This window comes from Gorilla gorilla, chromosome 11, assembly GCF_029281585.2.
Source record: "Gorilla gorilla gorilla isolate KB3781 chromosome 11, NHGRI_mGorGor1-v2.1_pri, whole genome shotgun sequence".
NCBI lineage: Eukaryota > Metazoa > Chordata > Mammalia > Primates > Hominidae > Gorilla > Gorilla gorilla.
In genome coordinates, this window is record NC_073235.2 from 39,288,879 (window position 1) to 39,307,150 (window position 18,272).

At 40.5% G+C, this 18,272-nt stretch overlaps 1 protein-coding gene across 1 annotated transcript in view; it reads left to right on the forward strand.

The window, feature by feature from the left end:
- Window positions 1-245: 245 nt before the first annotated feature.
- THSD7B (thrombospondin type 1 domain containing 7B) overlaps window positions 246-18,272 on the forward strand; it is a 913,367-nt gene continuing 895,340 nt past the window's right edge. Inside the window, exon 1 of the mRNA XM_019021646.4 lies at window positions 246-1,750. The gene's annotated coding sequence lies outside the window, so the exon portion shown is untranslated. The remainder of the gene's footprint in view (window positions 1,751-18,272) is intronic.

Here is an 18,272-nt window from a genome sequence, read left to right on the forward strand (position 1 = left end):
GTTGGCAGCTGATTTATTTTTAAGACAGTGATGTCAGGAAAAAAAAAAGCATAACCCAGAATGTGACTGTAGTGGGAGAATAGCGATTGCTGTTTAAAATATTAAGTAAGGCTTCCCTGCTTTCAGAACCCATCATCCCACAGCAAGCTGAGTTGAAGCCCCTTACCAATATATTCACATCTTTCTTTACAATGGCACTTACATTCTTTTGATTTCCTTTTATCTGTGACAGATCCTAGCTGCTCTATTTATCTCTTGAATCTAATTTGCTCTATGACATCAAGCTTTAATTTTATCATTATTATTTTGCTTCATTTTAAGCACCCATGGTGTGCCAGGCATTGGATAAAGTAGAAAAGATACAATCCCTGCTGTCGCTGGGCTCACACATTTAAAGAGATTTGACAGGCAAAATATCCTGTAATTGGCAATAGGTAGTCCTCATGCTTCCCCCCGCCCCTTCTCCCTTTTGAAGCAACTTCATCTCTCTGAACAAGCTTAAGAAGTTCCCTAGATCAAAGGTGTCAAAAACCAGAAGGGTTTGGAACAAGTGTCAGAGAGTAAGCAAACGACTTTCTGAGCTGTGACTCTGCTCCTCGACTGTCCACGTGCTCTCCGCTGTCTGCACTCTTGCCTCACCTGGGCTGACTCGGACTCTCCACCTCCTTTGCTGCTTCCGGCATCAGCTACCCAGGAGCCTAAGGCGCTCCTTCCCGCAACTCCGGTCCCCGCGCCCCGGGACTGCAAATCCTTTAAACAGAGGCCCCAGAGCTAGGGGTTTTCCCAGGCTCTGGTGGGCGTGGGCTGACAGTCGCTGGGAGCCCCGCAACAGGGGGATGTCCAGGCAGGTATGCACCCAGCTCCCGGCATTTCCTGGAGTCACCAAAATGTTTCCCTTTCTCTCTCCCCCACGTACGCTGCTAGGGGTACTCCCCAGATAGGATTTTCTTTGTCTTTTCTCCTAGTAACACCGAAGCCCTCTCGTGCCCGGGGACTGCAGAGGAACGCCAGACCATCCGGACCTTGCGGGATGGCTCGGTGTGTGTGTTTTACTGTGTGTCGGAGTGTCGCGCATGTGTGCGTGTTGGGGCGCGTTATCAACAGGGGCCTAGGGCACCCCCACTCTTTCTTGCTCTCTTCCCCCATCACTTCATGGACCTCCGAGGCGCGAAGCGCTCGACCCTCTCCTGGGCTCAGTGGCTTGGGTACTCTGGGCTGAGCTCAGCTGGGGAATCCCCTTACCCAGCCCGCACCGGCACCCCGAAGCTTCAAAGTTGCGGCAAACAGTTGCGGGGAGCCGAGGAACTGAGGTCCAGGCCAGCGCGCCCGCGGTCGCTCGCCTTGGGGAGCGGGCTGAGCCGAGGGTCGTGCGGGTGCGCAGCAGAGGCGGTAGGAGGCGGAGGAGAGGGGGGAGAAGGAGGGGGCGGTGGGGAGCAGCTGCCGGGGTAGGCGAGGCGCAAGGTGGCTCCCCGCGGCCCCGCGCCCCGCGGCTCCCGGACGCACCAGGCAGCCAATGGCTGCGCAGAGGTGTACAGCAGATGGCGTCCGACTGCGCCGTTCCTTCCTCCTCCTCCTCCTCCTCCTTCTCTTCCTCCTCCTCCTCCTTCAGTGCTGAGGAGCCAGAGTCGCCGCCGGGTTGCCAGACGCTGGAATGGGTGGTCTTCCGACACACACCACCATCTTTCTTGCGCTCGGGAAGCTCGGGGCTCAGCGGCTCCCAGAGGTTACGGCGGCGGCTCTGGCGAGACGGGTGAGTGCAAGCGCGCGGAGCCCTGAGTCGGGGATGCCGTGCCCCCTGGCCGGCCGACTGGGGCGCGGGGTGGCAGCGCCGGGGATGGGGGCGCGCCGCCGGCGCAGACTTTGCTCTTTCCTCGCCGGACAGCCATCGTCGCCCCTTCTCCCAGCCAGACGCGGGAACTTGGAAGCGGATCTTCTCGGACGCCTCTGGCTTGGGGCTGCGGGAAGCGTGGGCTGCCCGGGGCGCAGTGTGCGGAGACCCTCTAGGCGGGCGGGGACGCCCCACGCGGCGACCTGAGCACCGACCTCATGCTACGGGACCGAACCTTGGGACCCGGGCAGCAGGAGCTCTGTTCCCTTCACCTCCAGCTTGCTTTGAGGGATACTGATGAAGGAAACCGGGGGTTTCCCGTCCTGCGCGGAGAGCCTCGGGGGCCCAAGATCGAAAGGCCGGGAGTTGTTCTGCAGGCTTTGCAAACAGGTTGACTGAGGGTTTCCTTTCCCATAGCGCTGACTGCGAAATCTGCGCGTGGGCGTTCAGTGCCAGTGGAGGATAGCTGAGCAAGCCAAGAAGTTTTGCAGGTTCCTCTGATTTATCGGTGGAGTGTCAGGAGGCTGTAGCAACAGTTTACATTTCCCCTGTCCCTGCGGGTGGCTAGGGGCAAGCTGGGGTCGGACGTGATATCCTGCTGTTTGTGGAGAGGAAACTGGGAACGGGGCGTGAGAGTGAGGGGGAGGGGGGGACAGGCATATTTTCTACTGCATCGCCCATCTGCACCTGTCCCCTTTGCTGTCTTACACATCCCATAGTATTAAAGTTATTTGAATATGCAAATGAACCCCGCTCTTTGGTGACCGCGTATTTTGAAGTTGGAAAACTTTGCAGGGGACGAGGGAATGTTGAGGAGAGGGCGTTAAGCTCTCTCACTCTATCCCTTTTTAAAGACAAGAAAAAAACTTTCATTGGCGAAGGTGGTACTTTTTTCTTTTGGAATGTCTGAGCTCAGAGCTTCCCATAAGAGGTATTGTGATTCAATACTGTACAGTCAAGATGAAGTTCCACTAAGATTATGGGACCGTGGCATATTCTACGGAAGATACCAGGGTTCCTTGGCGCTCTGTTCATTGCCAGGGTGGTCTGCTGAAAGCCGGCAGTTTCCCACCCTCAGACTCCTTGGAGCTCTTTAAATGAGGGTCTGCCTGGTGTTTCTCAGCAGTACACCTGTGAGTGCTCTGTTATCATGGAAATGGTAACCCGTGCAGGTAGAGCTCATGCCAACCAGACTGTGGTGGGGTGTGTGTGTGTTTGTGTGTGTGTGTATACATGCGCATGCGTGTGAACGTGTGTGTGTGTTTGGAGTTTCCTTTTGACAGGTAATCTTTGGATGTCAAAGGGATACAGTTATTTGTCTGGCAGTGTCAGGGCAATCTGAGTTTCTCGAGTAACTAGGAGGAGGTAATCTACAGGGAAGCCTTTTTGTGCTCTTGACTCTCTACTCAGCAGTTGGTGAAGGCTTCCTTCAAGCCACTTAGGGTGTTACTAACCAAATCAAGAAGTCTTACTCAGTGGTGAGTGAAAGCTCGTGTCTTTGTGGGTTAAAAGCTGTTTATAAAGTTTCTGTCTTGAGGCTTCACTTTGAAAGACTGCTGTTTTTAAACCTTAGTGCCATTAATAATAGGAGCCTTCTTTTGAAAAGTAATGTGGCCAGTTCTCTGTTTTCTGAGGGTAGTTGATCTAATCTGGTAGATTCCCTGGAATTGTTTTATTTTCTATCCCTGGGAAGTGTGTGTGTGTGTGTGTGTGTGTATTTGTGTGTGTGTGTTTTCTTCATCTACCTGCTGAGAGTTGAGGGTTAGAAACTCTTTTTCATGCAAATTTAAGTGAAAAAAATTATGAAGAAAATTCTCCTGACACTGTAACAATATACACAGATACTTCTGAAAAAAATTGTAGGTGTCATTGTTGACTTTAAAAACATCGGATAGTCTCGTATAAATCAGCACAGACAGATCCAGCAGCCCTGAACACCTACAAACCATTCAGGGTTTTGGATATTCTAGATTAATCTGTGATAAGGGCTTGGAGATACGTGGTCCAGGAAAGGGCTGTCTACTGTTGGTGGACTTTGATAGTCTGTTTTGAGGGTTCATAATACGATGAGCTCACTTTATGTCAACCTTAATATTTAAATCAATACTTGAGAAATGATCTTACAATATTTCTTAATCTCCTGGCCCATTGTTTTCCATCAAAGTTGTTGATTGTTAGAGAGTTGAAAGGCTAAGAAAGAGGAACACTGTTAGACAGGTAGAAAATAATTACCGATCATATAAACAATGTAAATACAGACTCTACTGTTTGAAGACTGACATTAACAAATTGGTAACGAGAGGTACCTTTCTGTTCTCTGCTGAGTGTGCCTTTTGAGAGAAAGTAGGGAAGGAATGAAAGGAAAATGGTACTAAATTGTACTTCATCAGAAGGGCTATGAAGGACCTTGTCTGCTTGCTACAGATCCTATTTCTGAAGGAATAACTCTTTTGTTAATATCAGCAAAAAGAATTTTGTCCTTAAATGATAGACTGAAAAAGCAGAATAAAAAGATAGGCTCTAAGTTAAAGGAGGGAGAATGTCCAAACAAGAACAATTCTAAAGCATGTCAACTCACTTTAATTATGCTTCACAAATTGAAACTGGAGTTGTATGATTCCTTTAAAGAAAAAAAGTCTTGCCAAAACTTCAATTCTGCTGTTCTGCACACTTTCCAAAGATTAGGCATTAAAGTAATAACATCATGTCAAAAGTTTGAATAGAATGATGAAGAATATTTGACTGGTCCTATTTAGTTAACTGTGAAAATGACAAATGATACAATATATTAAATACATGATTAAGATAAACAGATTAAATAATTCTAAGTAGTGACAACTATATTAGTTGATGGGAAAAAAAGAATAGCACTATTAAGGCTTCAGAGATGCTCTACAGACAAAGTATAAAGGCTGGGTCTTTGAATAACTATTGGGTATTGTATTATCAAAAACTACATGAGTTACTTAGATATGCTGTGGATTTTTGAATATGGATTGCACATAAGTGCTTCATATTTTCCAAAGAAAACGCTTCCCAGTATACAACTATAAAAGAAGCTGCTGCATTAACTTTAACACCAGGCAGCTTCCTAAATATAACACAGGTCCTTAATTTAGAGCTGTTAACAAGATTAATATCTAAGTGATAATTAGCACGTTAAACCTGTGAAAGTAGAGGGATTTTTAACTCCACTTCTAGTCTAGAAATTTACTATTGTGAATTTTAGTGGGGTCTGTAGTTTAACAGATCTAAAATCACAGGCACCTGTGCTCCAAGATGATAAGCATTCTATTCCCACCCTTTAAAACTTCTCCATCTACCGAGATTATTTTGTTGATGTTTTAGTAGGATGTTCACGGGTGGTTATTCTTGATAGCTAACAGTGGCTATTTTTGAAACGAAGCCAAGGAGGATTAGGTAGTTTTTGATCATCTTGTAAGTATCTCTTGACAAAAGGACATAGGAATCCCAGCCACTGAATTCCTACATTTATGCTTTCATTCTAAGCCATGAATCCTGGTATGGGCTAGTTATACAAAATATAGAGACGTAGTTATTTTGCCAGGTTATAGTCCACCAGTGATTTAGTATGATCATTTTGTTGCTACCACATCAAGCATTTCATTTGAAAGGGAAAATCAAATATTAGTGAAACCCAATTACTCCGTATCTTTTGGTAAAACTTTGAAACTAACTCTAGAGATGCTGTAGAATAGTTTCACTGCTGGTAGGGACTCATGCTTTTGGTAACAGGAGTTGAATCTAAGCGTGGTTTGTAAGCTGAACAATGAAGTCATCTGGCATCTATAAGAACTACTTTATTTTAAGTGTGTATATACTGTTGTGATGACTAAAACACAGTATGTATAAAAGCATCACTAAATTCATATTAATTTTTGGTTACTAGGTATTTTTGCAATTTATGGATTCTAAAAACACAACACTTTGCTGTGATGTGGAAATCAGTAGAATTTTTTGACGTTAAAAAGAAGAGGTCCACCTACTAGAAAAGGTTAGACATTGACCTAGATGTGGAGATCTGTGAAAGTGTGAAAATGTTTCCTGCATGAATAAAAAAGGCTATCATTGTTGAACTTAGGTGTTTTGCAGCAAGGGACATGATGCTTGCTTTTGATTTTGCCTTTCTGGGCATATTTTAATTATGAGCCTCTTGTAATTAAACATGCCATAGCTAAAAACAGAATCCTAAGTAACTAATGCACAAACGATTTTTCAATGCCTTGACTTGGAAGAAACTCATGGCCGTGTTCCACTTGCCTGCATGAGGGCTGGCTGCTGATTTGTGTCCTAGTGTTATGTTAGCGAACAGCTCATTACTTCTGGAAAAATCACAATGTTGAGTAAAGCTCTGAACTTCGTGGCAGTTAGGCACGATTGCCTTAGTCTTAGACTGCAGCTTTGTAGCAATGCATATTTTAATTTTGAGTTCTTTCAGATGGTTATTTTAAAAAGCATACCATGTAGTATGCATACATGAAAGATTTTAATTATAATAAGACTAAGGCTTGCAGTAATCTCTTCTTGCAGAGTTTGCTTCTGGGCTCTCCTCTATTGATTTTTGCCTTTTGTGCTTACGTTAGACTTATTCAGGGCAAGTTAGACAGTGCACATGAATACAGCCTTACTGGTAAAAATATTGAACTATTTGTAAAATATTGAAATACTTGTAAAAATATTGAAATACATGTGCTCCAGTAGGTCAATGAGTATTGCTCTGAGCCCTCTGAAGGTCCCACTATCATCCTGGTCCTACAGACCACTCCCCTTGGATCACTTCCTGAGAGAGCCACTGGGTGTCACCCACCTGGTATGGCAAGGAGGCCTTGAGACGCACTACAGTGATATTACCTAAGGCTGTTCTGATTGGCTTATGCCCCAGACCTACCAACTGGTAAATATTTTAAATATTATCCCTTGATATTTGTACTTGTGACAAGAATGAATGCAACCATTGGCATTATCAAGTAGTTGAACATCAAATGTTTACATTTTAATTTTCTCTGTGTCTAATATTTCTGGCTGTTAAAACACTTAAATATTGTTATCTTTATATTATCTAGGAGCCCAAAGGTATCAAAACCCCTTTCATCTGAGTTATCAATTCATATAAAGCCACTCTACCTTCAATTTAATTTGTTTTCTTAGAAAATATAAAATAAGGATATTAAGTTCCTTTGTTCCTGTTAAGAGGAAGAGCCAAATTTCTCACCCAGGTCATCTGCCACAACTGTAAATTCTTCTACCTCACAGCTGTCTCAGACCACTTAATTAAAATGTATGTATGTGGGAGTAGTTCAACAAGGCTTCTTTCTTTTGGGGAAAAAGTAATTATTTTTTTTCAATCTCTGTTTCTAGTCTTCAGAATTAACTCAATTTATTTCATATTGACTTCCATTCATTTTTGTGATTAAATATTGTTAGTAGGGCTTTCATTTCATCTGACTTGACCCATTCTATGAACTGGAATATCTTCTGGCCAATCACAGACAGGCAAGGGATGTTAATGACTTTGAGGAAAATTTTTTGGTGCTTTCTTCTGAATCTCTTCTAGCTAAAACTAAACTCCAGCACTGCTAGATTGTCCCTGAAAAACATAACTTAAATTATGCTTCTTTCTTGAACAGAAAAAATAGGATCCCAGATACTACATCAATTTAACTCTTGCCTGTCATTAATTTCCTATTATCCACTTCCTTCTTCTTTTAGACCTATCTCTTTAAAGTCACCCACAAGACTCACACTTATTTAAAGTGGCCAAAAATGTTGCTTTCCCTACTCCTGTGGTCCCAGTTATCCAAATTGTATCTATTAGTCAAAATCCAGTTCCAATTATACTTCCACTGAGCTTTCACTGATGATGCCAATTCACAAAGCCCTCTCTCAGTCCGAACAACTCAGGTGGTAAATTCTAATTTTCATGTTGGATTGAATCTATTTTCTTATTAGCATCTATGTGTGGAGTTCTGATAGTAAAGGATTTAAATGGAGAAGGGCACCACTCTCTACTGAGAATTCTGGAAAATGTTGAAGAGGGGAGTGTGATGGAGAGTAGGGGCCTGGGTAATAACAGCCATTTGAGGATCTGTAAGGTAAGGCTTACCAATATCCAGGTAGGCAACAAGTGTGACTAGTAATTATTACTATTAGTTAATTACCTATGAATTGCTGCATACCTAGCTAGGTACATTAGAATTTGTTTGTCTAATCCTCATAATAATGTTGCAAAGTAGGTACTGTTATTTAGTCCGATTTTTTTTGTAATAGGAAACAGAATCTGAGGGACCTCTGGTACCTTGTCTAAGGTGAATGCAACTGGTAAACTACAGAGCCTAGATGTGTATCCCAGATTGTTGGACTGCAAGGCCTATTCTGCTTCTGATAAACCAGACTATCCAAAGCCAGAGGTTTTACTCAGCAGGTTCAGTCTTTACCGCTGCTGGAATTTATCCAAAATGCAAGAACACACACACTTGCAAGGCCTCTATAGTCAATGGAGATGACTGACAGGAAGAATATTGCTGAATTACTTCTACCTCGAGGTAGAAGCATCATTTGGAAATATGGAAAAAGGCTGCATTTTTATTTTGCACAGACCTTGTGCATGAAGATTATATCATCTTAAAATTGTAAAGAACTAGATACATTCACTTATAAAAGTGTTGGCTTCCTGAGGAACCATTGGAAAATTCAGAAAAGACAGACATATTTAGGAAATCCACACCATATTTCTTTGTATTAATGGCTTATCATTAGAACAGAACTGTCCTGCCAACTATGCAAAGCATTAGTTTTTGAAATTAGCATAATGAATACAAAAAAGGGAAAATGAATTGTTCGATGTGAGTGGGGGTTGCTGGTGGGTGCCTGGGTCACTCCTGTGATTTGGTCAGGTGAGTGCTCTTGTCTGTTCTCTTTGCTCTAAGTATATCCCAACTGGAAATTGTTCTTGGTCAAAGAGGACAACCTACTGAGAAGAGAAGAACTGTTCTTTAGCTGAGCATGTGTAAGAAGTCACAGTTCTGAAGATCTGTTTCTTGAAAGTATTTTGATGGCTCAGTATGAGTTTTCTTGACATGAACTTTCATGGAAGTGTATAATAAACTCATTTCCAATACTAATGTCTCGTAACTATTTCTAAACAAATATACTGTTGGAATCTGACCAGTTTCTGTCTTTGCCTCTGGCAGAATCATATAGGAAGAAGCTCAGAAAAGTCAAAGTTGTAAAGAGATTTTTACTCATTCCAGGAATGAGCTTTTTCACATTCAGGGCTGTCTAAAAGTGTGATCGGCTGTCTCAGGGAAATGTGAGTTGCCCATCTTTGGGAGTATTCAAGCAGAGTATGAGTAATTACATGTCAGGGTGCTTTACAAAGAGGATGTGCACATTGAATATTAGTAGTTGAGATTTATTGAACATATACTGTGTGCCAGACGCTACTCTACGTGGATTAATTTATGAAATCCTCTCAAAAAACTTATGAGGTTGATTGTATTATTATTATTTTTATTTTACAAATATAGAAATAGTGAGTGATTTGAGCCAAGTTGGGAGTTGCATGCAGGCATTCTCCTTCTAGAGCAGTACAGGTCCTTAGAAATTGAACAAGAGCCACAAATACAATTCATGTATGCAACCTTGTATTTTTTAGTAGCCATATTAAAGAAGAAAACATTGAAATTAATTTTAATAATATGTCTTATTAACCCAATATATCTAAAATATTGTCATTTCAATATGTAGTGATTATGAAAGTTATTAATGTGATGCTTTAGATCTTTGCTGTATTACATCTTTAAAACCCAGTCTGTATTTTACACTTACAAGCACATACATTTTAGTTTAGCCATGTTTTAAGTGCTCAGTAGCCACATGTGGCTGGTGGCCACCATATTGAACATGCCTAGAATCTGTACTATTAACGACTCTACCCTACTGCCTGCCTATTGACAGAAGAGGGTTTCCTTTTAACTGTACATAGTAGTCTTTGTGTATGTGAGACCATTCATTTGTTTATTAATGTTTTCTTTAGATACCAGCATGGATAATCTATTTAAAAAAGAAAAAAAAACCATTTCCATGACTGCTTTCAAGAGCACAAATTAAAAACCCATCAGATAGGAAGATTTCTCTCTATCTCATTTCTCTCATCTACTAAAAACTGAATCCCACATACCTTTCATTTTGAAAGAGGGGGCATGTCTGGCTTGCTTCCACTTTACAACTTTTCATACATATTATGAAATCACCTCGCCCTTCTTGTTTCCAGCCTAATAATCCCAGTTTCTTTTTTTATTTTGATTAGTTAGTGTGTATGTGTAGCCCAATACATATGAAATGGGCATAGCCTAAAAATAACCTTTAACTAAGATTGTAAGTAACCAGTGTTTCTGATTTACATTTAATGCATATTTCTCAGCCCTCTTTTACTGTATCTTTATTATAATGACTGCAATTGGAGATGACATGCAGCCCACCAAAGTGATATTTCTGATCAAATGGTAGTAAGTTTTTGGTAGATTTGATTCATTCCCTGGTAGGTAGCATTCTTCTCAGTGATCTGAAGGTCTTTTCTCAAGTTGAATTTCTGACAGTAACAGACCCTCTGGGCTGTGACATGCTTCAACTGAAAAAACAGAATGTGACATTCCTTTCATTGTGTGCAACATATAAAAAAAGTCCTGTGTTTCCTTTGTGAGTGCAACCTCTATTCAGCTGTACATGACAATGTGAAACATTTTAATAATTCCAAATCTCTTTTGGTGGGGGGATGCATATTTCACAGGTAGCTTAAATCTTACTTCAGTTACTTTTTAAAAGAATATTAAGAACAAGACGTCTGTTAGAAAAATTCTAAACTTCATAAAGAAGAAGTACCTTGTGGAGATAGACTCTAAGGCTATGTCATGTAAGAGTATGTGCATGATTATTAGATGTTTCAGTTGGATTACAGAGTTGGTGGAATAAAAACATAATGCTTGTGGACATAATATATTCCCAGTGAGGCACTTCTTTTATTTTTATTTTTTATAGCTAAGCAGTTTTCAAATAGCAAGACAAATGAATGTAAAGTCCAAGATGCATTTGTTTGTAAGCTATATGAATAAATTCAAAGAGTATTTATTGTGCACCTGCTGTGTCCGTGACATAGAGTAGATACACGCAAGAGTAAAATGCCAGTTCCAGTTTCTAGGAATTTACAGTCTACCTACGGAGATATGACATGCACATTCTCTGTACTTGGCAAAGCCAGATCACTTTATTTATATATGTCTATCTCTCTTAGTAAGTATGAGCTCCATAAAAGCACAGAAGGCATCTTACTCATCTTTGGATCGTTGCTACCTTGCAGGGTATGTACTCAACAGGTATGTATTGAATTAAATGAAAGGGGTACATTAATTGAATTTACACATGTGAATTAAAATATAGCTGTCAAGCCATATTTACAGTGGGACCATCTATATAAAATTTGCAATTCAAATAATGAAGACAAAGTCTGGTCTCAATCCTTTTCTACTCCTGTGACTGGATCAGCTCTGCTCACTCCATTGGTGACTTGTAACAAGTCAGGGCACTAGAAAAAGGTTTTCATCTGAAAGGAATAAAGGAATGTGGACATCTTTTTTCAACATGGCAGGATTCTATTCAGATGTACCCTTAATCATACAGTCATTCAATATAAAAAATTATTTTGTTCAGGGGATAAAGAACCTTATCATTCAGTCACACTAAGTGATCTTTGGAAGTATGCATATGGGAGGTGGGAAGTGGAGCAGGATAAAAGTGTATTCACGTGTGCCTGCATAGGGCTCCCAATAACTCTTGAAGAATATAGTGCTAAGCAATACCAGGAGGACCATTTAATATTTGTGAGCAAAAGGAATCAGCTAAAAATTAGAAATGCTATATAAGCTGCAGAGGTGAAGCCCCTTTAAGTATCCCATTAAGTGCATAGAATATGCTGCATTGCTAGTTTAACTATTTGAGCCAGTTACAGAACAGTGGAGATTACCCGTGGGGGCATCAGATCATCAAGAAGACATTTCTTCAGCAATTTCCAGGCAAGGAGTTTATTATACTTTGATAGATTAACATAATTCTTCTCAGCCTACTGGGTTCCTCAAGGCAAATTCAGCCAATCTTTATGTACTGGTTGCCTGTAGTGTGAAATATATGTACTATGGTTGGCCCAGTCAGGGTGCACAATGATATCCAAGAATTGGCCATGCTCTTAAGGAATTTTCACAGAGTTTTTAATGGAGTTAGGAGAACAAAGAAGGATGCTTCAAGGGTAATTATTGAATCTGTGGGGTTTTATAGGTGAGTAGATTCAGCATGGGAAGAAAGGAATTGGGCTCCCTGTCTACCTATTTGTTTCTGTCACAATTTTCCCAGCATTGTTTGGATTCTGGGTTATATATGCTGGTCTTAAATGCAAAGTATTTATATTTTCTTTAATCTTTAATAACATCTTATTTCATGGTGTTTTGAAGTCTGGGGTTAAGGAACCTAGGGTTTAAGATTCAACAAAAACAAAAAATGGCAATAACAATGCCCTCCTACAGCCTCACAATGCAGGCAGAAGGTTTATCTCTGGTTTACTGGTCCACCTAGAACTTGATAACATTCTTAAACTCTGTGTTTTGAAAACCTGTGATGCTCACAGCACAGTCTAAATAAAGAGAGACCCAAATCCTTATAATCTAAGATAAACAATTTTGTCCTGGCATGTGTCAGTGTGTGGCAGAAAAATGTACACAGGGACAGAATTATCCATTGATTTGACAACAAGGTTGGCAAGCATTGATGTTCAGCAAATGCCTACAAGATAAAAGCACCTGAAATAGCAAAGTAGTTATTCATCCCCAAAAACTGAAAGCCAAGAGAGATTCAAAATAGTATGAAATAATTTATGCTGTGAAGACTTAGGAAGGGGACCTAGGCTGATGGAAATATGGTAGATCATTCATGTGTGCGTGCAAGCCCATGCACACACTTGTGCACTCACACACATATGCACACACACACACATACAATCAGAAAGAAAACATACGGATATTTGAATGATAGGAAAATGATTCTAAGATGAGAAATGACAGGAAAAGAGGAGAGAAGAGGAGGCAAACAATTCAACTGAAAGGGAAAAACCATTCTCAGCTGTTGGGACTCGACATGTGTTCAGAAACATCATTTGTTCAAACCAACAAATGAGATAATTAGAAGGGGTAGAAGGAAAGAAATATAGGGCTCCAGAGGTTTCACCAGTTGCAAAGGTGAGGGAGATCTGAATAACACAATCAGAATATGCATTCTCTTGGATTTAGAGAAGCTTTATGAACAAGACCAAAAATGAATGGGAAAGAAATGAAATGGTGGGTGATGTAGTGAAATTGAAGGTTACTCATAATGTACTGTCAGAAGTTCATGTATAGTACATGAGAGCCCAAAACTTTCCCATTTAATACAAAGCAACTACTCCTGACCCTGTTTCCAGTTACTGCCTTATCTCTTGCCCTCCTTTCAAATTCTAGCTTCTGAAACTAGTAGAATTTGCTCAAGGTCTCCACTTTGCACTCACTCTTCAAATCACCAGTCTGTATTCTGCCCTCACTGGTCCTGCTGAAATAGTTCCGGCCAAAGTAATGAATTACTTCCCAGTTGTCAAATCCAAAAGACATTTTCCAGTCTCTATTGATTGTGGTGATTAAAAGAAGAATCTTAGTATATGAGAGGAGCCAAGAATGGATTGGCAAAGTTCCCATGATCCTGCCATTTTGATTCTCTCTTTTAAAGCTGCCAAAATAACTATTGAAGATTTAGACAGGGAAAACGAGTAATTTTGGACTAAACGTAAACTGAAAAAGTTTGACATATATGATCCTTGGCCAAAAAGAATAGCTACCAAATAAAGTTAAAATTGGAATTTTAGGTTTTGGAAATGGAGAAAGACACAGGTACAAGGGAAAATTAATTAGAATTTATTAGTAGAAAACATCACAACGCTTTATGGAAGAAACCCTGTTAACTCTGCAGGGCATGAGGGGAGATGTTGCCTAATACACAGACATAGTCCTCTTCCTAGAGGACTTTGAAGCCAAAAAGTTGAAAGTGGCAGAGTGTTAAAGGAATGTATAAAGATGAACATGCAGTCAGACACAAATGTCCTTATGAGCACCAAATGTTTATGGATCCAGAGTGTGGAGAGACTCAGTTCAAGCTTTGGTGTCCCTTCTGCCCCTCTCTGTATCATGTTCACCCAGTCATAGCTGAATGAGGTGAATATCTACCCCCACACTCTCCACCTCATGGTAGAGCCTGCCTTCCACAGCCTTTAACCATGAATCCATCAATGTCCTACCCAGGAATTCACACAAAAGACAAGCCAGGGGCTCCAAAGTTCTATGAGAAATATTTTGATGCATCTTTTAAAAACTCCTCTGTTACCGATCTAATAATTGCTGCTGGGGTTTCCCAATGAAATTCTTAGCTATCTGTTTACACACAGTAGGTTTATTCCATATTTACTTTTTCCTCATTAAAAAAATCTGGTCAGAAACTGTCACCTTAAGGAAGTTCAAGAGATAGAAGAGAATGAAGTGAAGAAATGTTAGGTCAGTCTTTTTAAAAGAGAAGAGATGCACTGATACCTCTATAAGCACTAGGAACAGACATTTACTAAATTCCTTCCCTGGGCCTATAAGTCAGCTCTAAGGTAAGGGAGGAATTTGGGCACTGCAGAGAGATTTATCTGTAGAAAAAGAATGCATCAGCTCATTTTTAAAAGAGACTCAGGCCATCAAAATCATCCCAAAAGTACACTTTAAAATCCAACAAGTCAAGCAAAACTATGGTTAATGATATACTTGTGTTTATCAGAGCTGGCATTAAGTTTATAATATATTACAGTTTACATTAGAGTTTTATTTTTATGAAGTGTGTAAACTTGAGTACATTGGATCTTCTTGTATCATTTCTCCATAATTATTATCCCTTTTTGGGGACACATGTTAAAAGGCTATATATATATACGTGTGTGTATGTGTGTGTGTGTATTCTTTTTTAATGTCAAGTCCTTGATCAGGAAAACAACTTATAATTTATAAAGTTTTTCCTTCGGGAAATAAGTCCAATTTATGACCCAGTTTCTCAGGACACATTAGAGTAGAAAGACAAGTGTCTTTGTTGGTGTGTGGCATTAGTATAAATACTGTTATATTGTAGCTTAATTTATGTTGTAGCCTTTCTTTTCTTATGAGTATTGTAACTGCTCTAAGGTCCCACACCTTGTATTATATTTGGAATTGTCTCCATTATGCTGAGCACATTACTGCATATACATTAGGAGCTAATTTAAGTGTTTCTTAAATGAATCATATTAGAGTAAGAAAAAAATCTTGGAAACTTCATTGAACATAGGTTAATCTCGCTTTGATGATTTAAAGTTCCTTAGGGAACTTGGAGTATTCCCAAAAACACTAAGAAAATCAATTACCATTGAATGGCACTATAAATTCTGTTTATTTAAATTTTCTGGGGTTTTCAACATGTAATACATGGGATTTTGCTCTAAATAGGAATGGATATGCATGTGCACAGACCCATTTGGTCTACAATAAGCCTATGAAAAAATGTAAACAAACTGGTTATTGACGCAAATAGGATTAGTCCTATGGAGGAGTTGAGGTCCAGCTGGCTGAGAAAGGTTCTGTATTCAGAATACCATGGACAGAACTTGTGGAAGAGAAAGAGTCTGGTCCGAATCAGTAAAATTTAAAAGCCAGAGTTGAAGGGATGTATTAGCTAAGGCTGTAAACTGGCTGTCCACCACAGATGAGGTGATTTTTTGAGGGTTGTGTGTGTGTCTATGTGTGTTTGTGTCTGTCTGTCTTAGGCTGTTTTGTGCTGCTATAACAATAATTTATAATTTATGAATTATGGGTAATTCATAAATAATTTACTCTCTCACAGTTCTGATGGCTGGGAAGTGCAAGATCAAGGCATTGGCAAGTTCCTTTGGTTCCAAGAATGGTGCCTCATTGCTGTGTCCTCTGAGGAGGGAGGAACATTGCGTCCTCATATGGCAGAAGAGTAGAAGAGAGAACCCACTCTCACAGCCCTTTTACAGCAGCATCCATCCATTCATGAGCGCATGTGCCCTCATAGCCTAAGCACCTCCAAAAAGGCCTAACTCCAAATACTGTTACCTTGGAGGTTAGCAGTTCAACATATGAATGTTGGTGAGACACAAACATTCAGATAATAGCTCTGTGTGTGTGTGCATGTATTTGTATTTTCTCTTTCTATCTCTGTCCTCCCAACTCATTGAATTTGATTTCCTTTATGCGAGGAGAGCAGATTCAAATTTTCCCTAATGATCACCTCTCTTTAGTGTCTAATGTTGACTTTTCATTTTCACTGTATGTATGGAACTTCCCCCCTCCCTAAATTATTCTATAGAGTAGTGAGAATCACCTGACAAAGTCTTTCATATATAGGGCTCTCTTTCAAAAACTTAATTTTTGAACAGAGTGTTTAAACAGAACTTTTAGTTTCTTTATCCAAAATCTGATCTCTTTAGATGTGCATTTAAATACAAAGACATTTATTGTTTTTTATGCTCTTCACTGAACAATCCAGGCAGCAGTTTGTTACTGCTCCTCAAAGTTCCAGAGAGGTGTAAAACAGGCCCACACTTCCACCCATAATTAAAGAGTAAAATAATTAGAAGGGGGTGGATAGCCGTAGTGAAGGCCAACACGGATGCCTCCAATGCCTGTGAAGAATGTGAAGAAGCATATAAAGAGTATGTGTAAAATGCTTCATGCAATGTGTGAATGCAATATTTCAAAATCACAATATGATTTCTTATAATGTGATTTTAAATATGCATGTGTAACAGGGTTAATAACAAATTTTAATATGTAGATGTTTTCAATTTAATATACATTATCAAAAATTAAGTATGTGTTGGGGAGTGGGGTGGGGGGCCGTTGTGCAAGCTGGCCCAACACGAATTAATTTGTATTTTATCATTGGGAAAATGGGGCCTTGTATTTTGACTACTTACCAGTTCTATTTTTTTTTTTTTTTTGAGATGGAGTCACTCTGTCACCCAGGCTGGAATGCAGTGGTGTGATCTTGGCTCACTGTAACCTCCACCTCCTGAGCTCAAGAGATTCTCCTGCCTCAGCCTCCTGAGTAGCTGGGACCACAGGTGCACACCACCATACCCGGCTAATTTTTTTTTTTTTTTAAGTTTTTTTAGAGACATGGTTTCACCATGTTGGCCAGGCTGGTCTTGAACTCCTGACCTCAGGTGATCTGCCCTTCTTGGCCTCCCAAAGTGCTGGAATTACAAGTGTGAGCCACTGTGCCCGGCCGCCTACTTACCAGTTCTATTGGATACTTGTCTATATGTCCAGCTCCCTCCTTCTACTTTACTATGGCCCCTCCCCTCCTCCTGTGCCTGGCATAGGCTCTCCATGCAGCCCCTGTCTACCACTTCAGCTCTCTGGCCTTCTCCCCAACCACATTCCTGTCTCTCCCTCTGTCCTCCAGCTACTTCACCCTGGCGTTCCTCTGATTCCTTCTATCTATGCCCTGCCTCCTGTCTCCGTGGCCATGGCTCTCGCTAGTCTTTGCTGCTCTGCTCTCCTAGAATGTGGAGAAATAACACCATTACCCTTTCCTTCAAAGTGTAGCTGTTTGATTAACATGTGACATATACATTTTTGAAAATCATCATGCTATGCGAAAATTACAGAATGAAAATCCACAGGGCTTGTGGGAAAAAGGGGTAGGGCCCAGCATTAAAAAACTTCCATAGTGACACGTAAAATAAAAGCTAGGAAACTAATACAAAATGCTGGTATGTTTTTGCATGTGTAAAGTGGTTAAGAAATGCCTAAATACTTCAGTAAATGTATTTTACCTTGGAAAAGATCTGAAATGTACTTGTGGAAGTAGGCTTTGGAAAATCTGCAGCTTGTGAGTTGCGACGTGGTAGAAGGGGTTTACCTGCGATGTGTGTGGAAGTTGTAACGCCAGAAGAGGTGTGCGCTTCTGCTGCGTTTGTGTATTACTACCTTGCTGTAACTCCCTCAGGGTTCTAGGTCTCTCTTGGTGGCTCCAGTTCTGGGCTCTGCTAATTCCACCTCCTTCATTGGTCTCTCCTTCCTCCTTCTTAGCTGTAACTAAGCTCTGAATTGTTTCACCATCTCTTGTTTGCATTTCAATTGTCAAAAACACCCTTTGAATGAGTACCCATCTTAGATTCCCTTCATTGAACCACTTGGCTGTGTTCAGCTGGGTGCAGATTTTTGCTTGTTCACCTGGTGCTTCTGCCAGATGAAATTGCTGCGTAGCAAAGATGAAATTATGTTATGTTCTAGAAGTAGAGAGTAGAATGGTGGTTACC